General features: G+C 48.7%; 1 protein-coding gene across 1 annotated transcript in view; it reads right to left on the minus strand.

Moving 5' to 3' along the window:
* CCR6 (C-C motif chemokine receptor 6) overlaps positions 1-16,514 on the minus strand; it is a 69,002-nt gene extending 52,488 nt beyond the window's left edge. The window contains exon 1 of the mRNA XM_029049624.1: positions 15,576-16,514. The gene's annotated coding sequence lies outside the window, so the exon portion shown is untranslated. The remainder of the gene's footprint in view (positions 1-15,575) is intronic.
* Positions 16,515-17,650: the final 1,136 nt, after the last annotated feature.

Raw genomic sequence — 17,650 nt, forward strand, 5'->3', positions numbered from 1 at the left:
TTACTACGTGCCAAGCACTGTTCTAAGCAGTGGGGGAGGAGGGGGATACAGGGTGATCAAGTTGTCCCACGTGGGGCTTACAGTCTCCATCACCGTTTTACAGATGAGGGAACTGAAGCACAGAGAAGTGAAGTGACTTGCCCGAAGTCCCACAGCAGACAAGTGGCAGAGCCGGGATTATGGTTCATCTTGGACTTTGAGCCACAAAGGCTCCCGTAACCGTAGCTCTCGCTTCGGTTCCACCAAGCAGCGTGGCTTAGTGGCTGGAGCACGGCCCTGGGAGTCAGAAGGTCATGGGTTCTAATCCCAGCTCTGCCCCTTGTCTGCTGGGTGACCTCGGGCGAGTCGCTTCGCTTCTCTGGGCCTCAGTTACCTCATCCGTAAAGTGGGGATTAAGAGTATGAGCCCTTATGTGGGACAGGGGCTGCGTCCGGCCTAACTTGTAACTACCCCATCACTTGGATCAGTGTTTGGTAAATAGTGAGCACTTAACGGGTACCGTTATTATTATTAATAATTATTCTTATTCTTGTCTTCCATGTGGTTTTTCATCTCATCTCTCCTTGGGTAACTGCTCCCATTTCTCCTACACCTCATCATTAGATCGCGAATCCCTTGGAATCCACGCCTAAGTCTCCCCTGTATATTTTTTTCCAGTCCTAAATACAGTACTTTACAAATAATAGACATTTAATAGATACTCTTAACAACTGTGATTCCTACCGGACTATACCACTGCTAAAATTTATAAGCGGATGGAGATCATTCAGAGAAGCGGCATGGCCCAGGGGAGAGAGCACAGAAGGACCCGGGTTCTACTCCTGACTCCATCACTTGTCCCCTGTGTGATCTGGGGCAAATCACTTCACTTCTGGGCCTCAGTTACCTCATTTGTAAAGTGGGGATTAAGAGTGTGAGCCTTTATGTGGGACCGGGGCTGTTTCCAACCCGACTAACTTATATCTACCCCATTTCTTAGAACAGTGGTCGGCACACAGTGAGCACTTCACAAGTACCATCATAATAATAATAATTAGTCATTATTATTCTTGTCCTTCATCTGTTTTCTGGTTTCATCCATCCTCATGTAGCCACTCCTATTTTTCCTACACCTCATCATTAGATTGTGAATCCCTGGGGGCCGGGGACCACGCGCAGGTCTCGCCTGTGTATTTTTTTCCTGTACTTAATGCAATACTTGACAAATAATAGTCGTTTAATAAGCACTCTAACTACTGTGATTCCTACTGGACTACACCATTGTTCTTGTCATTGTTCTCGTCTGTCCGTCTCCCCCGATCAGACCGTAAGCCCGTCAAACGGCGGGGACCGTCTCTATCTGTTGCCGACTTGTTCATCCCAAGCGCTTAGTACAGTGCTCTGCACATAGTAAGCGCTCAATAAATACTATTGAATACACCACGGCTAAAATTTATAAGCAAATGGAGATCATTCAGAGAAGCGGCATGGCCTAGCGGATAGAACGCGTGGGAGTCCGAAGGATCCGGGTTCTAATCCTAGGGAAGCAGCATGGCTCAGTGGAAAGAGCCTGGGCTTCGGAGTCCGAGGTCATGAGTTCGACTCCCGGCTCTGCCACTTGTCAGCTGTGTGACTGTGGGCCAGTCACTTCGCTTCTCTGCGCCTCAGTTCCCTCATCTGTAAAATGGGGATTAACTGTGAGCCTCACGTGGGACAACCCGATTACCCTGTATCTCCCCCAGCGCTTAGAACAGTGCTCGGCACATAGTAAGCGCTTAGCAAATAGCAACGTTATTAATCCTCACTTGGTCACGCCTGCTGTGTGACGTTGGGCAAATCGCTTCACTTCTCTGGGCCTCCGTTACCTCGCGTGTAAAATGGGGAATGAGCGTGTGAGCCCTTATGTGGGACAGGGGCTGCGTCCACTCCAATTACCTTCTATCAACCCTGGTGTTTAGTACGGTGCCTGACGCACAATAAGCGCTTAAGAAATACCACAATTATTATTGCTGTTATTTTTAGATTGTTCCTAAGGTGTAGGAATAAGCGTTAATGCTAATCCGGGGAGGGCGGTGGGGGGGAAGGATTTTCCGTGCGCTCCTTTAACCATCAAGGATGAAGCCTAGAATGCCGAGTTCCAACTTTGGAACGTCTCACCTCCTTAATTTGGAGGAAATGACCTCACTCACTGTGGAAAATGACAGCCTGCTACCATCTAGAAATCTCCAAGTAGGGAAAGTGAATTGACTGGGTGAATGTTTTTATGAGCTTTTCTGCAATCGTTGAAAAACCGAAGAAATGTTGGAAGTCTTCAAGTTGGTCACCTTATTTGTCATCTTCAAAAAGGAAGCGGACTCGGCTGACTCTGACACCGAGGGATCTCTTTGCTCTACCCCACAGGCCAGAGTCTAGCCTGAGTCCTTCCGAAAGTCTACTTAAAAACCCACAACGATGCTCGGCCCGAACCTCGGCGTGGCGGCCGATCAAGAACGTAGCAGAACGGTTAGGATGCAGGCTGACTTTCTGTTAAAACCCTCCTATATGGCGAAAGGGCAGATCTAGTTTTATCCGACATAACCCTGGCCACCCAGAGCTTTTTGCAATTCTCATCTGTTCCCTGGTAAAGGTAAGAAGAGGCTTTTAGCAACTCATCTCCAGGGATTCACAGCTTAAGGTGCTGCCAACATCCCATGACATTCAGAACTGTATTTTTATAAAAAATGGTGTATTTGCTAAGCGCTTATCATGTGCCGGGCACTGTACTAAGCGCTGGGGTAGATACAAGATAGGTTGGACACTGTTCATGTCCCACATGGGGCTCACAGTCTTAACGACCGTTTTACAGATGAGGTAACTGAGGCAGACCACATAGTTACAGTCACAACACGCAGTAGGCAAGTAGCAGATTTGGAATTAGAACCCAGGACCCCTGACTCCCAGGCCCCTGCTCTTTCTACTAGGCTACGCTGCTTCTCGGATGGCTTGGGAAACTCGAACTCCTGGAAGGCACGATCTTGTCTACTCACTCTAATCAAAATAATAATAATGATGTCGGTATCTGTTAAGCGCTTACTATGTGCCGAGCACTGTTCTAAGCGCTGGGGGAGACCCGGGGGAATCAGGTTGTCCCACGTGGGGCTCACGGTCTTAATCCCCATTTTCCAGATGAGGGAACTGAGGCACCGAGAAGTGAAGTGATTTGCCCGAAGTTACACAGCTGGCCAGTGGCCGAGCCGGGATTCGAACCCGTGACCTCGGACTCCAAAGCCCGTGCCCTTCCCACTGCGCCACGCTGCTTCTCTATCTAGCGCTTGCTTGATAGATTGACTGCTTAGAGAGAAGAAACGCTGCTTGCTCTAAAGGCTCTTAACCAATTTTTAATGAGTTGAAGCTTAAGCATAGATCATCAACTGTGATGCTTTAGTTTCTACAAAATGTATCCAAAATTACAGAAATTATAGGCCTTTCATAGCTCTTAGGATTCCACATAGAAGCTCCCCAAAACAGCGGTGGATCTGAGCCACGGTACAACGAATCCCGTATCGAAACACTTTTCCCTGAAGATGATAACCTCCCTTGACAACGATAATAATAATTACACTTATTACTGTGGATAAGAATAACCTGGGCTAAGTGTTTACTAAGTGCCAGGCACTGTTGTGGATATTCTGGGATAGACACAAGATAATGAGATAATAATAACAGCTGTGGTTTTCGTTAAACACTTACTAAGCGTCACGCTCGCCGGGGTGGCCGCCAGCAAATGAGGTTGGACCCGGTCCCCCGCCCGCGTGGGGCTCACGGTCTCGATCCCCGTTTTACGGATGAGGTGACTGAGGCACAGAGAGGTGAAGTGACTCTGCCAAGGTCATGTAGCAGACATACAGAGCCCCCACTGCTCAGCTTGCTCCTCCCGCCGGACCCGCGAACTATCATGCAGCGGTCCCGGCGGTTTTCCTGATCCGCCTTGGGGGAGCACGGGCTAACTGGAAATGGAGGCTCACTCTGGATTCTACTTGGAAGACGTCACTCCCTTATTCGTTCATTCAGTCGCATTTATTGAGAGCTTACTGCGTGCGGAGCACTGTACTGAGCGCTTGGAAGGTACAGCTCGGCAACGGCTGGAGACAATCCCCGAGAGACTCCCCTTCACCCCTGCCCGGGGAGGCCGCGTTCAAGCCTAGGCGAGACTCGGGGTCAGCACTCACTCACCGGGCTCTGGAAGTGTGAAAGTTTTCAAGATGAGGTGGCAGACAGAGAGAAGTGAAGTGACTTGCCCAAGGTCACACAGCGGAGGAGTGGCGGAGCCAGAGTTGGAATCCGGCTCCTTCGGACTCCGCCAGGCTGCGGAATGCCGACGGCTCACTCCGTTGGACTGTCATGTCGTACTCTCTCAAATGCTTAGTACGGTGTTCTGCACACGGTAAGCACTCAATAAATACGAATGAATAAAGTGGCGCTCCCTGAAGTCCCAGGACTTCACGTGACCTCCCCCCCTGAGCACGCCATGCTTGCTCCCACCCTAAACCCCTCAGCCTGGTCGTGTGTCCCTCCAGCTCGCTCCTGTCCAATCCACTCGTTAATTCATTCAATCGTATTTACTGAGCGCTTACGGTGTGCCGAGCGCTTTCCTAAGTGCTTGGGGGAGAGTCCGACACGGCAGTATAACACAGTAAGCCCTTAGCAAATAGCACGATTACATGGTCTAGTGGACTAGAGCACGGGCTTGGGAATCAGACGGACCTGGGTTCTAATTCTAGCTCTGCCGCTTGTCTGCTGTGGGACCTTGGGCAAGTCACTTCACTGTGGCTCTTCCCCCATCTGTGAAATGGGGAATAGAGAGCGTGAGCCCCACGAGCCCCTTGTTGTCAGGGACCCGATTTGCCATCCCAGCGCTTGGTACAGTGTCTGGCATAAAGTAAGCGCTTAACAAATATCGCAGTTATGATGATCGTTAATAGTACTACTCATTTGTGTAACGACATCTGCCCCGCTCCAGCCTGAGAAATACCAAACAGCGTCTCCTGAAACAGGACTTCTCCGGCTCTCTTTAGCGTCATCTCTCGCTTTTATATTTTGGTTTCATCTTTCTTTACGTGTCTCCAAATTCCCCCGCCCACCCCTACTTAAGTATTCTCGGGCTGTGGACTCCTTGGGGTCTAGGGATCGTGTCTATTTCTTTTTTTTTCCTTTTTCTTTTCTTTTTTATCTCATGGTATTTGTTTAGCACTTACTATGAGTCAGACACCGTTCTAAGCTCTGGGGTAGATCCAAGACGATCAGGCTGGATACAGTCCATGCCTCACACGGGGCTCACGGTCTCAATCTCCATTTTACAGATGAGGTAACTGAGGCACGGAGAAGTGAAGTGGCGTGCCCAAAGTCACACAGTAAATAAGTGGCGGAGCTGGGATTAGAACCCAGGTCCTGACGTATCTAGTGAGTTTCTACTAAGAGCACTGGACTGAGCGCTTGGGAGAGTACGACAGTAGACACGTTCCCTGCCTACAGTGAATTTCCAGCATTTAATACAGGGATTTGCGCACCTTGGGTGTTTTATAAACCTAATTACTAGTGCCCACAACTAGGGACCCAGGATCACTTGACTTGATTAAACAGAAAGCAGCTTTAAAAGCGACAATACAACCTCAGCCGGGTCAAAATATGAAGAAGCCACGCTTGCCACCCCGGCGTAGCTTGACTTTGCCCGGCTGTTGGGGTGCCATCTCCTCACCCCTGAAGCGGGAATCGGGAATGCGAATCTAGGAGAAGGGAACCCGAAGTCTCAAAAGGGCATCTGCTCAGAAAAGCATCTGCTCGGCTCACAGAGCAAAACGTCCTGCCAGCGGACCTGGGGGATGGTGCCTCAGGGGGGAAAAGCGGGGTGGAAAAAGAAGACAGAAACAGGCACAGAGAGGGACGAGACAGAGGCAGAGACCGGCAAGAGGGAAGAGACGGAGGAGAGACATCGGCACCGACTCAGAGACAGACACGAAGTCAGCGGGCTGAGGCCGACACGCAGAGGACAGAGACGGAGACGGAAACAGCACGGCCTAGTGGCTACGGCACAGGCCCGGGAGTCAGAAGGTCACGGGTTCTAATCCCGGAGCCACCATTTGTCTGCTGTGTGACCTTGGGTAAGAAACTTCACCGCTCTGGGCCTCGGGTATCTCGTCTGTAGAATGGAAGTTGAGACTGTGAGCCCCACCTGGGGCAGGGACTGTGTCCGGCTCGAATTTCTGGTCACCGTTCCAGCGCTTGGTATAGTGCCCGGGCACGTAGTAAGCGCTTACCAAATACCCTTCTTGTTATTAGGACTGAGGCTGGCACAGAGACAGAGGGCAGAGACGGTCAGTCACAGCGATAAAGGGCAAGGCAGGTCGGTAGCAGAGACTGAGGGACAACGGAGGGGGAGGGGGGAGGGAGATGGGGTCCCCAGCATCGAGCTTCAACCACGTGGGCTGTGGGACGTGGATTTTCACTCCATCTACCAGGTGCCTGTCACCTCCTCCTCCCCCAGCACAGCTTAGAAGGGATTGAACAGGCTTGGCCTCTCAATCTGAAGCCTCTGTGCCTCGGCTACCTCATCTGTAGAATGGGGATTTCGACTGTGAACCCCATGTGAGACATGGACTGTATCCAACCTGATGATCTTTAATAATAGTAATGACGATGATGGTCTTTAAGGGCTTACTAGGTGCCAGGCACAGAACTAAGCGCTGGGGTGAATACAAGCAAATAGAGTCGGACACAATCCCTCTCCCACAAAGGGCTCGCAGTCTCAATCCCCATTTTGCAGATGAGGTAAGTGAGGCCCAGAGAAGCGAGGTGACTTGCCCCAAGGTCACACAGCAGACGAGTGGCAGAGATGGGATTAGAACCCGTGACCTTTTGACTCCCTGGCCCGTGCTCTATCCCCTACACCATGTCTACCCCAGAGCTTAGAAAAGCGTTTGACATATAGTAAGTGCTTAACAAATACAGTGAGAAAATACTACGGATTGAACCAGCTAGTCTATCTAACAGCCCCCGCTTCTCGCTGGTGATCGGGGGAAACTGGACCAGAGCTTTTGGCTCTGATTGCGCTGATCACCGATCTAAACGCTTAGTGCAAGGTTTTTGCACGTAGTAGGCACTCGATAAATACGACTGAATAATTGAATGATCGGACCCGCCTGTCCGATCTCGGGCAGGGGTCGGGGGGGGAATCTCCTTTGAGCTTCCAGCACTTCAAGGAGCTGCCAGAGCTCAAGGATAAGCATTCCATACTCATCATCGTTGTTGATTGATTGATTGATTGATTGATTGCCTTGAAAGCATATGAGTAAAAGTCCTTAGTTTGGTTCCAGGCGACCTGGGCCTGGGTCTCCCCTGCTTTGGAATTCCAGGCACGTTCAGACTGCGTTGTTATCTGTCCTATATATTTCTGTACCGCCCCCCCCCCCCCCAGAACTAGAGCCATCTGTATATTTTGTGTCTTTACCTCCCCTCTAATAATATTAATAATAACAATGATGTTGGCATTTGTTAAGCGCTTACTATGTGCAGAGCACTGTTCTAAGCACTGGGGTAGACACCGGGGAATCAGGCTGTCCCACGTGGGGCTCACAGTCTTCATCCCCATTTTCCACGTGAGGTAACTGAGGCCCAGAGAAGTGAAGTGACTCGCCCACAGTCACACAGCTGCCAAGTGGCCGATCCGGGATTCGAACCCATGACCTCTGACTCCGAAGCCCGTGCTCTTTCCACTGAGCCACGCTGCTTCTCTAGGCTGGAAGCTCATTATTGGCAGGGAACGTATCTGCTAATTCTCTTGTACTCTCCCAGTGCTCTGCACATAGTCAGTGCTCAGTAATGACCATTGATCGATGGATTGATATATTTCTTAGTGGGAATTTACATAAGCCCCTTTGTTATTAAAATCATGAGGAGCTGCAAAGAGTGGTTGATGTATTTAGGAATATTTAAACCTGCAGATGCTTATCAAGCCTGCATTGATGATATCTTCTCTAGACTGTGAGCTTGTTGTGGGCAAGGAAAGTGTCTGGTTTTTTTTCGTTGTATCATACTATCCCACGCGGTTAGTACAGTGCTCTACCCACAGTAAGCACTCAGTAAATACTACTGAGTGAATATCTTCTGGCCCATATGATGATGACGATGGTGTTTGATGAGTTTGATAGAGAAGCAGCGTGGCTCAGTGGAAAGAGCCTGGGCTTGGGAGCCAGAGGTCATGGGTTCGGCTCCCGGCTCTGCCACTTGGCAGCTGTGTGACTGTGGGCAAGTCACTTCACTTCTCTGTGCCTCAGTTCCTTCATCTGTAAAATGGGGATTAACTGGGAGCCTCACGTGGGACAACCTGATTACCCTGTACCTACCCCAGCTCTTAGAACATGCTCTGCACATAGTAAGCGCTTAACAAATACCAACATTCTTATAAGTCCTTACTATGTGCCAAGCTCTGTTCTAAGCCCTGGGATAGCTGCAAGGTCGTCACGTCGTCCCACGTGGGGCTCACAGTCTTAACCCTCATTTTACACGTGAGGTCACTGAGGCCAAGAGACGTTAGGACACTTGCCCAGAGTCACACAGCTAAGAAGGGACGGAATTGGGATTAGAACCGACGACTTCCGACTCCCAAGCCTGTGCTGTTGGTGAGATTTCTTGAAAAAGTGCTGTTCACATCATTCTGTGTATCTGGCATCGCTTGCTCTGGGACGTGATCTCAGAGCACCGGGCCAATGGCTTTCCATTTTCCGGAAGCTTAGTATCTGGTCTTCCTAGCGCAGTGTTTCGACGCACCGATCGTACCGACACTCTGAGCTTGGGGTCTCTGAGTTACAGCACGAACTTGAGACCTCTCACAGATTCGGGAAAATAGTCCTTCTGTCAAATCTCCAAGATTGACAGTGGTATCATCCTTAAAATGTCACCGTTTGAACCTCAGGCTCATTGGTGATAACTCTCTCTTACATGGAAGGTGGAAGAGAATATTGGTAAAGTCAAGCACATTTGCTCAGGACACGTTTGCTGAGCCAGGTAGGTCATTGCTCTTTAGCTTTCCAACCTCATGAACAATTGATGGATTCTATCCATCTTTCAGCGGGGTTAGCCACGAAATAATAATGATAATAATAATGTTGGCATTTGTTAAGCGCTTACTACGTGCAGAGCACTGTTCTAAGCACTGGGGTAGATACAGGGTCATCAGCTTGTCCCACGGGAGGCTCACAGTTAATCCCCATTTTACAGATGAGGGAACTGAGGCACAGAGCGGTTAAGTGACTTGCCCAAAGTCACACAGCTGACAAGTGGCGGAGCCAGGATTAGAACCCATGACCTCTTTCCACTGAGCCACTCTGCTTCTCTAAATCTCCCAAGATAACCAGCTTGTCAGATCTGGAATTCATATGTGATCCAGATCCTTCCCGAAGTTTTTCACTTCATTGCTCTATGTTTTCTTTTAGCGACAAGCAAAGGGACATTGGACCGTTCATCCGATTCAGAAAATCAGTCAGTCATTCAGTAATATTTATTGAGCACTTATTGTGTGCAGCGCAGTGTACTGAGCGCTTGGGAGGGTGTGATACAGTAGAATGGGATGAACAGTCTCTGCCCTCAACGAACTCACAACCAGAGAATAAGGATTGTGATCCTTTAGATCAGAGCTCAGCAGAATGATGAGTTACTCTAAAGAGAGGAGGCCTAGCCCAGACCTGACCCCGCGATCGGTCATTTATAATCAGTCAATAATCAACAGGATTTATTGAGCCCTTACTCTGGTCAGAACGCTGCATTCCTCCTCCTCCTCCTCCTCCTCCTCATCATTCTCCTCATCTCCGTTACTCACTTCCCATCAGATAGTCCAGTTTCACTCAAGGCCGTAATGCCAACTCCACATCTCATCTTTTCGTGAGCAGCGCTAATAATGAATAACTGTGGTATTGGTTAAGGGCTTACTAGGTGCCCAGCCTTGTATTAAGCACTGTGGTGAGTACAAGATAATCAGATCAGACACGGTCTCTGGCCCAGTCTGTGTAGGAGGGAGAACAGGTATTTAATCTGTTACCGATTTGTACATTCCAATCGCTTAGTACAGTGCTGTGCACATAGTAAGCGCTCAAATACTATTGAATGAATGAATGAATCCACATCTCTCAGGTAAGGAAACTGAGGCACAGATAAATTAAGCGACTGTCCCAAGGTCACAGAGAAGCGGTGGTGCTGGGATTAGAACACGGATCTTCCGACTCCTGGGCCCGTTTATCTTCCACTAGATCACGCTGCTTTTCAACAAATACTATCAGTACTGACAAATATGCTTTCATGCTTCGGGGGGTGATCATCATCATCATCGAAAAGTATCCCGACATTCTATGATGAAGTGAGTATTTTCTGGTCTCATTTTAGATTCGTCGTTGCCTCTCAATAGTATAGTTTACCAGCCATAATTCTCAGATATGTCAGGTAGAGATTTTACGACGACGCTTTTTTACCCGGTGGTAGTCAGTAAAGTGTCCTGTAGATAGAAGGTGCCCCGTCTAGTGTCCCATTAGGGTGAGATTCAGTTGTTGCGGGTCATGGTGGTTGGGGAAGAACCGTATTTCTTCCTTTTAAATTTGTGTCCATCTTCAGAATTTATACTTAAATCCAGATCCACCTGTACAGTCAGCCATATATTCAGATAGTTCATGTGAATATTTGCGCTGTTACCGGTAATGTCCTTATTCTTTCTCCTCCCGTTATTTATGAATTACGTATGTCCCTCTCCCTTTAAAATTAAAGGGTTTTGAGGTCAGGGACGTGTGCTTGTATGTGCTTGTATCCACCCCAGCGCCTAGTACAGTGCCTGGCACATAGTAAGCGCTTAATATATGCCTTAATGATAATTATGATGTTGTTATGTCTTTTGTTTCTATGTCTCCCAAGCACTTAGTGTTCTAAGCATAGATGACTCTGCTTCTCACTTAATTATTATCAATGACCGAGTCACTGGGCAGAGAAAATATTAGCGAGACACCCATTTGCCTTCAAAGAGTTTATATTCTAATGGGAAAGACCTAAACGATTTATGAGAAGCAGCGTGGCTCAGTGGAAAGAGCCCGGGCTTGGGAGTCAGAGATCGTGGGTTCTAATCCTGGCTCCGCCACTTCTCGGCTCTGTGACTTTGGGCGAGTCACTTAACTTCTCTGGGCCTCAGTTACCTCATCTGTAAAATGGGGATTAGGACCGTGAGCCCCACCTGGGACAACCTGATTACCTTGTTATCCCCCCTTCCACCCCAACACTTAGAACAGTGCTTGGCACTTAGTAAGCGCTTAACAAATGCCATCATTATTAAATCCAGAGGAAGAATAAGTGTGAATCAGGAAGAAAGGCACAAACAAATCAGGATGAAATAGCTGAAGAAGATTTAATCAAGAGGTCGCTAAATCAATTATCTATAAATGATAAAAAAATATCGATGTGATCAAGAATGCGGAAGTTAGAAACAAAGTAGACAAGTGTCCCGGCTGGGTGTTGGGTGGCCGAGTGGTCATGAAGTTATTGAGGGATTCTGTTTGTTTTTGCTAACCCACCTTCACTCTGCTTTCCCTGTTCCACGTAAAGACCTTAATTCCCTCATCAGTGACCTGGGAGAGTTGTGGAGGGTAAAACTGGAGGTGGTGGGATTGTGGGAGGATTTCTAAGATGAATCGGGCTGCGGTCTGGCAGGTCTGGGGGCGGGGAGAGAGGGAGGGATCAGCAGGAGGTAGAAGTCAGAGATGGGAGCGTCGAGAACAAGGAATTGTGAAAGATGAGCTTGGGGAGAGAGGAGAGTTCAAGCAGGAGAATAACATATGCCTAAGCCCTCGTTTCCTCTCTCTAATGATAATAATGATAATGGTGTTTTTTAAGCGCTCTGTGCCCGTCTCTGCCACCCCTGGCTATGGACACCTCAAATAATTCGATACTCCAGCCTACAGCCCTTATGAGCATATCCTTATACGCTACCCTTTCCATTTTCTTTATTTTACCGTCGGCCTGCCCCTCTAGACTGTAAACTCCAGAAGGTCAGGGATTAACTCTCTCATACTGTGCTCTTTTGGGTGCTTAGTACAGTTCTTGTCACACAGCTAGTGCTCAATAAAGACCAGGGATTGATCGGCTGAGATGAAGGGAGTCGGAATGTAAGATGGAGAAGCCTGCCGGACAGACCTGAAGCCAGTGGGAAGGGGTTTCCGGTTGATGAGGAGGAAGGTGGATAGATACCCGGGGCTTTTGAGGAGAGCAGGGATGTGTGCTAAGTGGGGCTACCAGAAGGTGATTTTTGCAACGTTTTGGAGGAGACACTGCAAGGGGGAGAGGCTGGAGGCAGGGAAGCCAGAGCGGAGGCTACAACATTGATTGATTATTGATTGAAGAGCCTGGACCCTACCTGACCCTTTGGTTGGCATCCTTCTATGTCAGATCCCCGAGCAGACTAAGAAATGAATCTGATATTCATGGGTCCAGAGTGATTTCCGTCCCTTGCCCAGGGCAATCCCAATGCAGATTTGGGTCAAGAATCCAATTCTCCCCCTCTTATAAGGGGGAAAACCTTATAAGGATAAGGTTGCGCCGTGCATACTCGTTCGCTAGAAACCTGATTATTTTAATGGACACTGACTTGAGCCTGTTTCTTCCCAGTACCTAGGGGAGGGGAAGGATACCTCTATGACTCTGTGACCAAAGAAGAAGCTACCCCCTTACTTCGCTGGGGCTGACACAACGCAACCCCCAAGGAGTAAATATTCTGAGGGCACCTCAGTGTGGCTTTGCGAGCCGTGATGGGTGGCAGGGAAGCCAAATGGAGCATCCCGGGGTAACTGTACTTGGAGATCCACATGAGGAAGAGGGGAAAAAGCAGGATGAAAATGGATCGACAGACCCCCTCCCCTAAATACATGACTTTGAGCTGGACCCAAGCCTCCTGTGCTATAGATCACATTCAGAGAACCCTGGTCTTTAAGCCGTAACTGCTATTTAGAATCACTGTGGTATCTGTAAAGTGCTTAACTGTGTGCCAGGCACTGTGCCAAGCGCTGGGGTGGATACAAGCAAATCGGGTTGGACACGAGCAAATCGGGTTGAGCATAATCCCTCTCCCACATGGGACTTCGATGCATTCAATAGAATTTATTGAGCGCTTACTACGTGCAGAGCACTGTACTAAGCGCTTGGACTGAACAAGACGGCAACAGATAGAGACGGTCCCTGCCCTTCGACGGGCTTACGGTCTAATCGGGGGAGACGGACGGACGAGAACGATGGCGATAAATAGAGTCGAGGGGAAGAACATCTCGCAAAAGCAATGGCGACTAAATAATGGGGACTCACAGTCTCGATCCCTATTATAATAATAATAATAATGTTGGTATTTGTTAAGCGCTTACTATGTGCAGAGCACTGTCCTAAGCGCTGGGGGAGATACAGGGTCATCAGGTCGTCCCACGTGAGGCTCCCAGTTAATCCCCATTTTACAGATGAGGGAACCGAGGCACAGAGAAGTGAAGCGACTCGCCCGCGGTCACACAGCTGACGAGTGGCAGAGCCGCGAGTCGAACCCATGACCTCTGACTCCGAAGCCCGGGCTCTTTCCACTGAGCCACGCCGCTTATACGGGTGGGGTAACCGAAGCGCAGAGAAGTTCATTCATTCATTCATTCAATAGTATTTATTGAGCGCTTACTATGTGCAGAGCACTGTACTAAGCGCTCGGGATGAACAAGTCGGCAACAGATAGAGACGGTCCCCGCCGTTTGACGGGCTTACGGTCTGATCGGGGGAGACGGACGGACGAGAACGATGGCGATAAACAGCGTCGAGGGGTAGAACATCTCGTAAAAACCGATGGCGACTGAATAGAATCGAGGCGATGTACAATTCATTAACAAAATAAATAGGGTAACGAAAATACGTACAGTCGAGCGGACGAGTACGGTGCCGTGGGGATGGGAAGGGAGAGGTGGAGGAGCAGAGGGAAAAGGGGAAAATGAGGCTTTAGCTGCGGAGAGGTAAAGGGGGGATGGCAGAGGGAGTAGAGGGGGAAGAGGAGCTCAGTCTGGGAAGGCCTCTTGGAGGAGGTGATTTTTAAGTAGGGTTTTGAAGAGGGAAAGAGAATCAGTTCGGCGGAGTGAAATGATTTGCCCAAGGTCACACAGCAGACACGTAGAGGAGCCGGGATTGCCTTCAGGGTATTCTCTCTCCATGGTGGCACAGGGAGGATGAAGCTGCCTTATGGACTTTTAGAGCATTGAGGTTGGGATCGCTCTATAAGCACCTTGTGAGCAGGGGACATGTCTACCAACTCCGGTATCGTACTCTCCCAAACACGAAATACAGAGCTTTACACAAAGTAAACATCCAATAAATGCCGTTAATTGATCCGTTGAACTCGTAACGACTTTCCCCCGGGGTACGGAGGGAGCATGAAACTCTTCACTTAAGTCAAATTTTAGGTACCTATAACAATTAAGGTATTTCTTAAGCGCTTACTATGTGCCAAGCACTGTTCTAAGCGCTGGGGTAGATACAAGGTAATCAGGTTGTCCCACGTGGGGCTCACAGTCTTACTCCCCATTTTTCAGATGAGGTAACTGGGTTCTAAACCCAACTCCGGCACTTGTCTGCCGTGTGACCTTGGGCAAGCCACTTCACTTCTCCGTGCCTCAGTTACGGAGAAGTGAATAATGTTATTTGTTAAGCGCTTACTGTGTGCAGAGCACTGTTCTAAGCGCTGCGATAGATACAGGGTAATCAGGTTGTCCCACGTGAGGCTCACAGTCTTCATCCCCATTTTACAGATGAGGGAACGGAGGCACCGAGAAGTCAAGTGATTCGCCCACAGTCACACAACTGACAAGTGGCAGAGCCAGGATTCGAACCCATGACCTCTGACTCCCGAGTCCGTGCTCTTTCCCCTGAGCCCACGGTCACACAGCGAACAAGTGCCGGAGCTGGGATTAGAGCCCCCGTCCTCCGACTCCCAAACCCATGCTCTTTTCATCACTAAGCCACGCTGCTTCTCGTGTACTTTCTATGATATTCGTTCTTGTCTTTGTTTCTTTACGTCGCTTTCCTTTTTCTTTCCGTAACTTCTCCTTTCTCTTGGTGTCCATCACCAACCCTTCCCTTTATTTTTATATCGTGAATGACCTTGAGGCTGATTCGCGTCCATGTATTTTTTCCCCAGTACTCAGTAAGGTGCTTGACATTCAGTAGACACTTGAACACTATTACTTCAACTATTAAATACTTTTCCCTCTGAGCTAAGAAAATACGCCAAAGGATCTGAAAATGCTGTTGTCACAATGCTGCCCACTTGGATCCCAGTTTTGCATTTATTAAGCAGACTAGGTTCTTGCCCATCAAAACAGAGCCCACCTAAGAATCTCTTCATCCAATTCCCAGAGCAACTAGGTCTTTAGCTGGTTATAGAAAAAGCATGTGAATTTGCCTGCGTAGATAGTAAACTTGATTTACAGGCAACTCTCAACTCAGCAGCGTGAAATGAGCCATTAAAATAACGGAGACATTGGTGAAGATTTACTGGAAGAAAAACGAACCCAACTTACCGACTAATAATGCTGTCGTCGGATACCGTCTTCAGAAATCTTCAGAAATCTTCTAAATATCACACTTGGCGCAAGAGTAGAATTTAAGGCTGTGTCTTGTCAAATGCACTGAAAGGTATAGATGCCATCTACATGATATTTTGACCTCGGACCCTCTGACTCAAAGGGAATCCTGAAGTGAAATAATTTCAGCGAATCTCAAATAGACCCAGGCATGTGTGGCATACTCACCACAACTCATTCTTTCATCTTAAAAAGGTAAAAAAAAATAAGGGGGGGTGGGGGGAAGACAGGCTTATTTAGGTCACGAAAAATTTGAATTTTGGGGGGTTGAAAATATTTTTAGTTTCAGTATTATTAGCTTCTGGAATGATTCTCGCTTTTTCTTGGAAGCACGTGATATTTAGATAATTTGCTGTTAGGATTCTTTCTGGGCTTAATAAAAATGATTAATCTGATGAAAAATTACTCAACTTGTGAGTCGTGATTTAGAGAAAATGAGCCTGAGTAAGGATTTTGGGAAACTGGTGCAGAAACCAAATCGGTTGATAGTTGAACGAAAGACCGAAACGCTCAGGAGAGGGTCGGAGTGGGCATTCGCTTGCCATGTGGGATTCTAAATGAGGGAGTTTTCAGAAGATAGTAAGAAAATGGATGTGAAATCTTGGAAAAAGTGATGAGGGAGGAAAGGGAGAGGATTGTGCTTCTTCAGGTTGTTTTTAATGGAAAGATTTTCTTTTGATGTGGTTTTAAATCATTTATTTTTGTAACAGAATAAAGAACGGGTCTTTGTGTAGCGACCCTCTCGTGTCAGCTGACCCTTCCAGTATTGACTGTGGTATCCGTTAAGCTCTTACTTTGTGCCAAGCGCTATGATACGTGCTAGAATAGAGACACGATCATCGGGTTGGACCCAATCCCTTTCCCACGTGTGGCTTCCAGCCTGAGAGAGAGAGGGTACGTATTTAATCTCCATTTTGCAGATGAGGAAACTAAGGCACAGAGAAGCTAAGCGACTTGCCCAAAGCCACACAGTAGGCAAGCGGTGGATCTGGGATTAGAAGTCAGATCTCCTGTCTCCAGGCCTGGTATCTCTCCACTAGTTCATGCTGCTTCCGTCGTGCAGACCAGGGAAGCAGCAGGGGAGAAGCGGAGGGAGGAGGAACTGCTCCTCTGACGTTCGGCTTCTCTCCACCGCTCCTCACATTTCCTCCTTCTTTTCCCCCCAGAGCTCTGCTCCCAGGTTCTCCCCCCTCGCTCCCGATGAAAAGTCGGGGTTTCCCCGCCTCCCCTCCGATTATGGGGGGTGAGATAGACGGCATCTGAATCAGTCTGGAGGGGCCAGGTGCCTGACAGAGAATGACCCCGGCCCCGGGAGAAGGCCCTGACCCGCAGACCCCTGCCCCACAGCAGAGCAGAGCCGGGTCCTGTGCCCGATGACCACGGCCACTGGTGGAAAAACCGCCGTGACGAGGAGAAGGGAGGACTGGAATCCCGCTTGGCCAGTGAATGCCCATTCCAAACCTCCGCTGGGAGTTTCGGTCTTTCGGTTCAACTGTCAGCTGGTTTCGTTCGCAAACCAGTTTGCCAAATTCCTCTGCTCCCCGCATTTTATCCGCAGCCTTCTTCTGTTTTTATCTGATAAGAACGGTGGTATTCGTTAAGCGCTTACTATGTGCCGGGCGCTATTCTGAGTGCTGGGGTAGATACACGGTAATCAGGTTGTCCCCGTTTTCCAGATGAGGTAACTGAGGCACAGAGAAGTGAACTGACTTGCCCAAAGTCACACAGCTAACAAGTGGCGGAGCCGGGATTAGAACCCACGACCTCTGACTCCCAAGCCTGGGCTTTTTCCACGAAGCCACGCTGCTTCTCTGGACATTTCATCTTGGAGCGTATTTTATCGATGGCTATGTCCCACCGTAGCCTCAAACTTTCCATGCATCATAAGCCAAACCCTGTCTGTTTTCCACTTGGGCTCAGCATATTTAAGAGTGAGGACTGCAGGACACCGATGCGGGGGCATCCACCGCTCCCTCCAACCTCAGGAGCCGTTCTCGGTCCGTCCAGAACGC

This window comes from Ornithorhynchus anatinus, chromosome 21 (genome assembly GCF_004115215.2).
Source record: "Ornithorhynchus anatinus isolate Pmale09 chromosome 21, mOrnAna1.pri.v4, whole genome shotgun sequence".
Classification (NCBI taxonomy): domain Eukaryota; kingdom Metazoa; phylum Chordata; class Mammalia; order Monotremata; family Ornithorhynchidae; genus Ornithorhynchus; species Ornithorhynchus anatinus.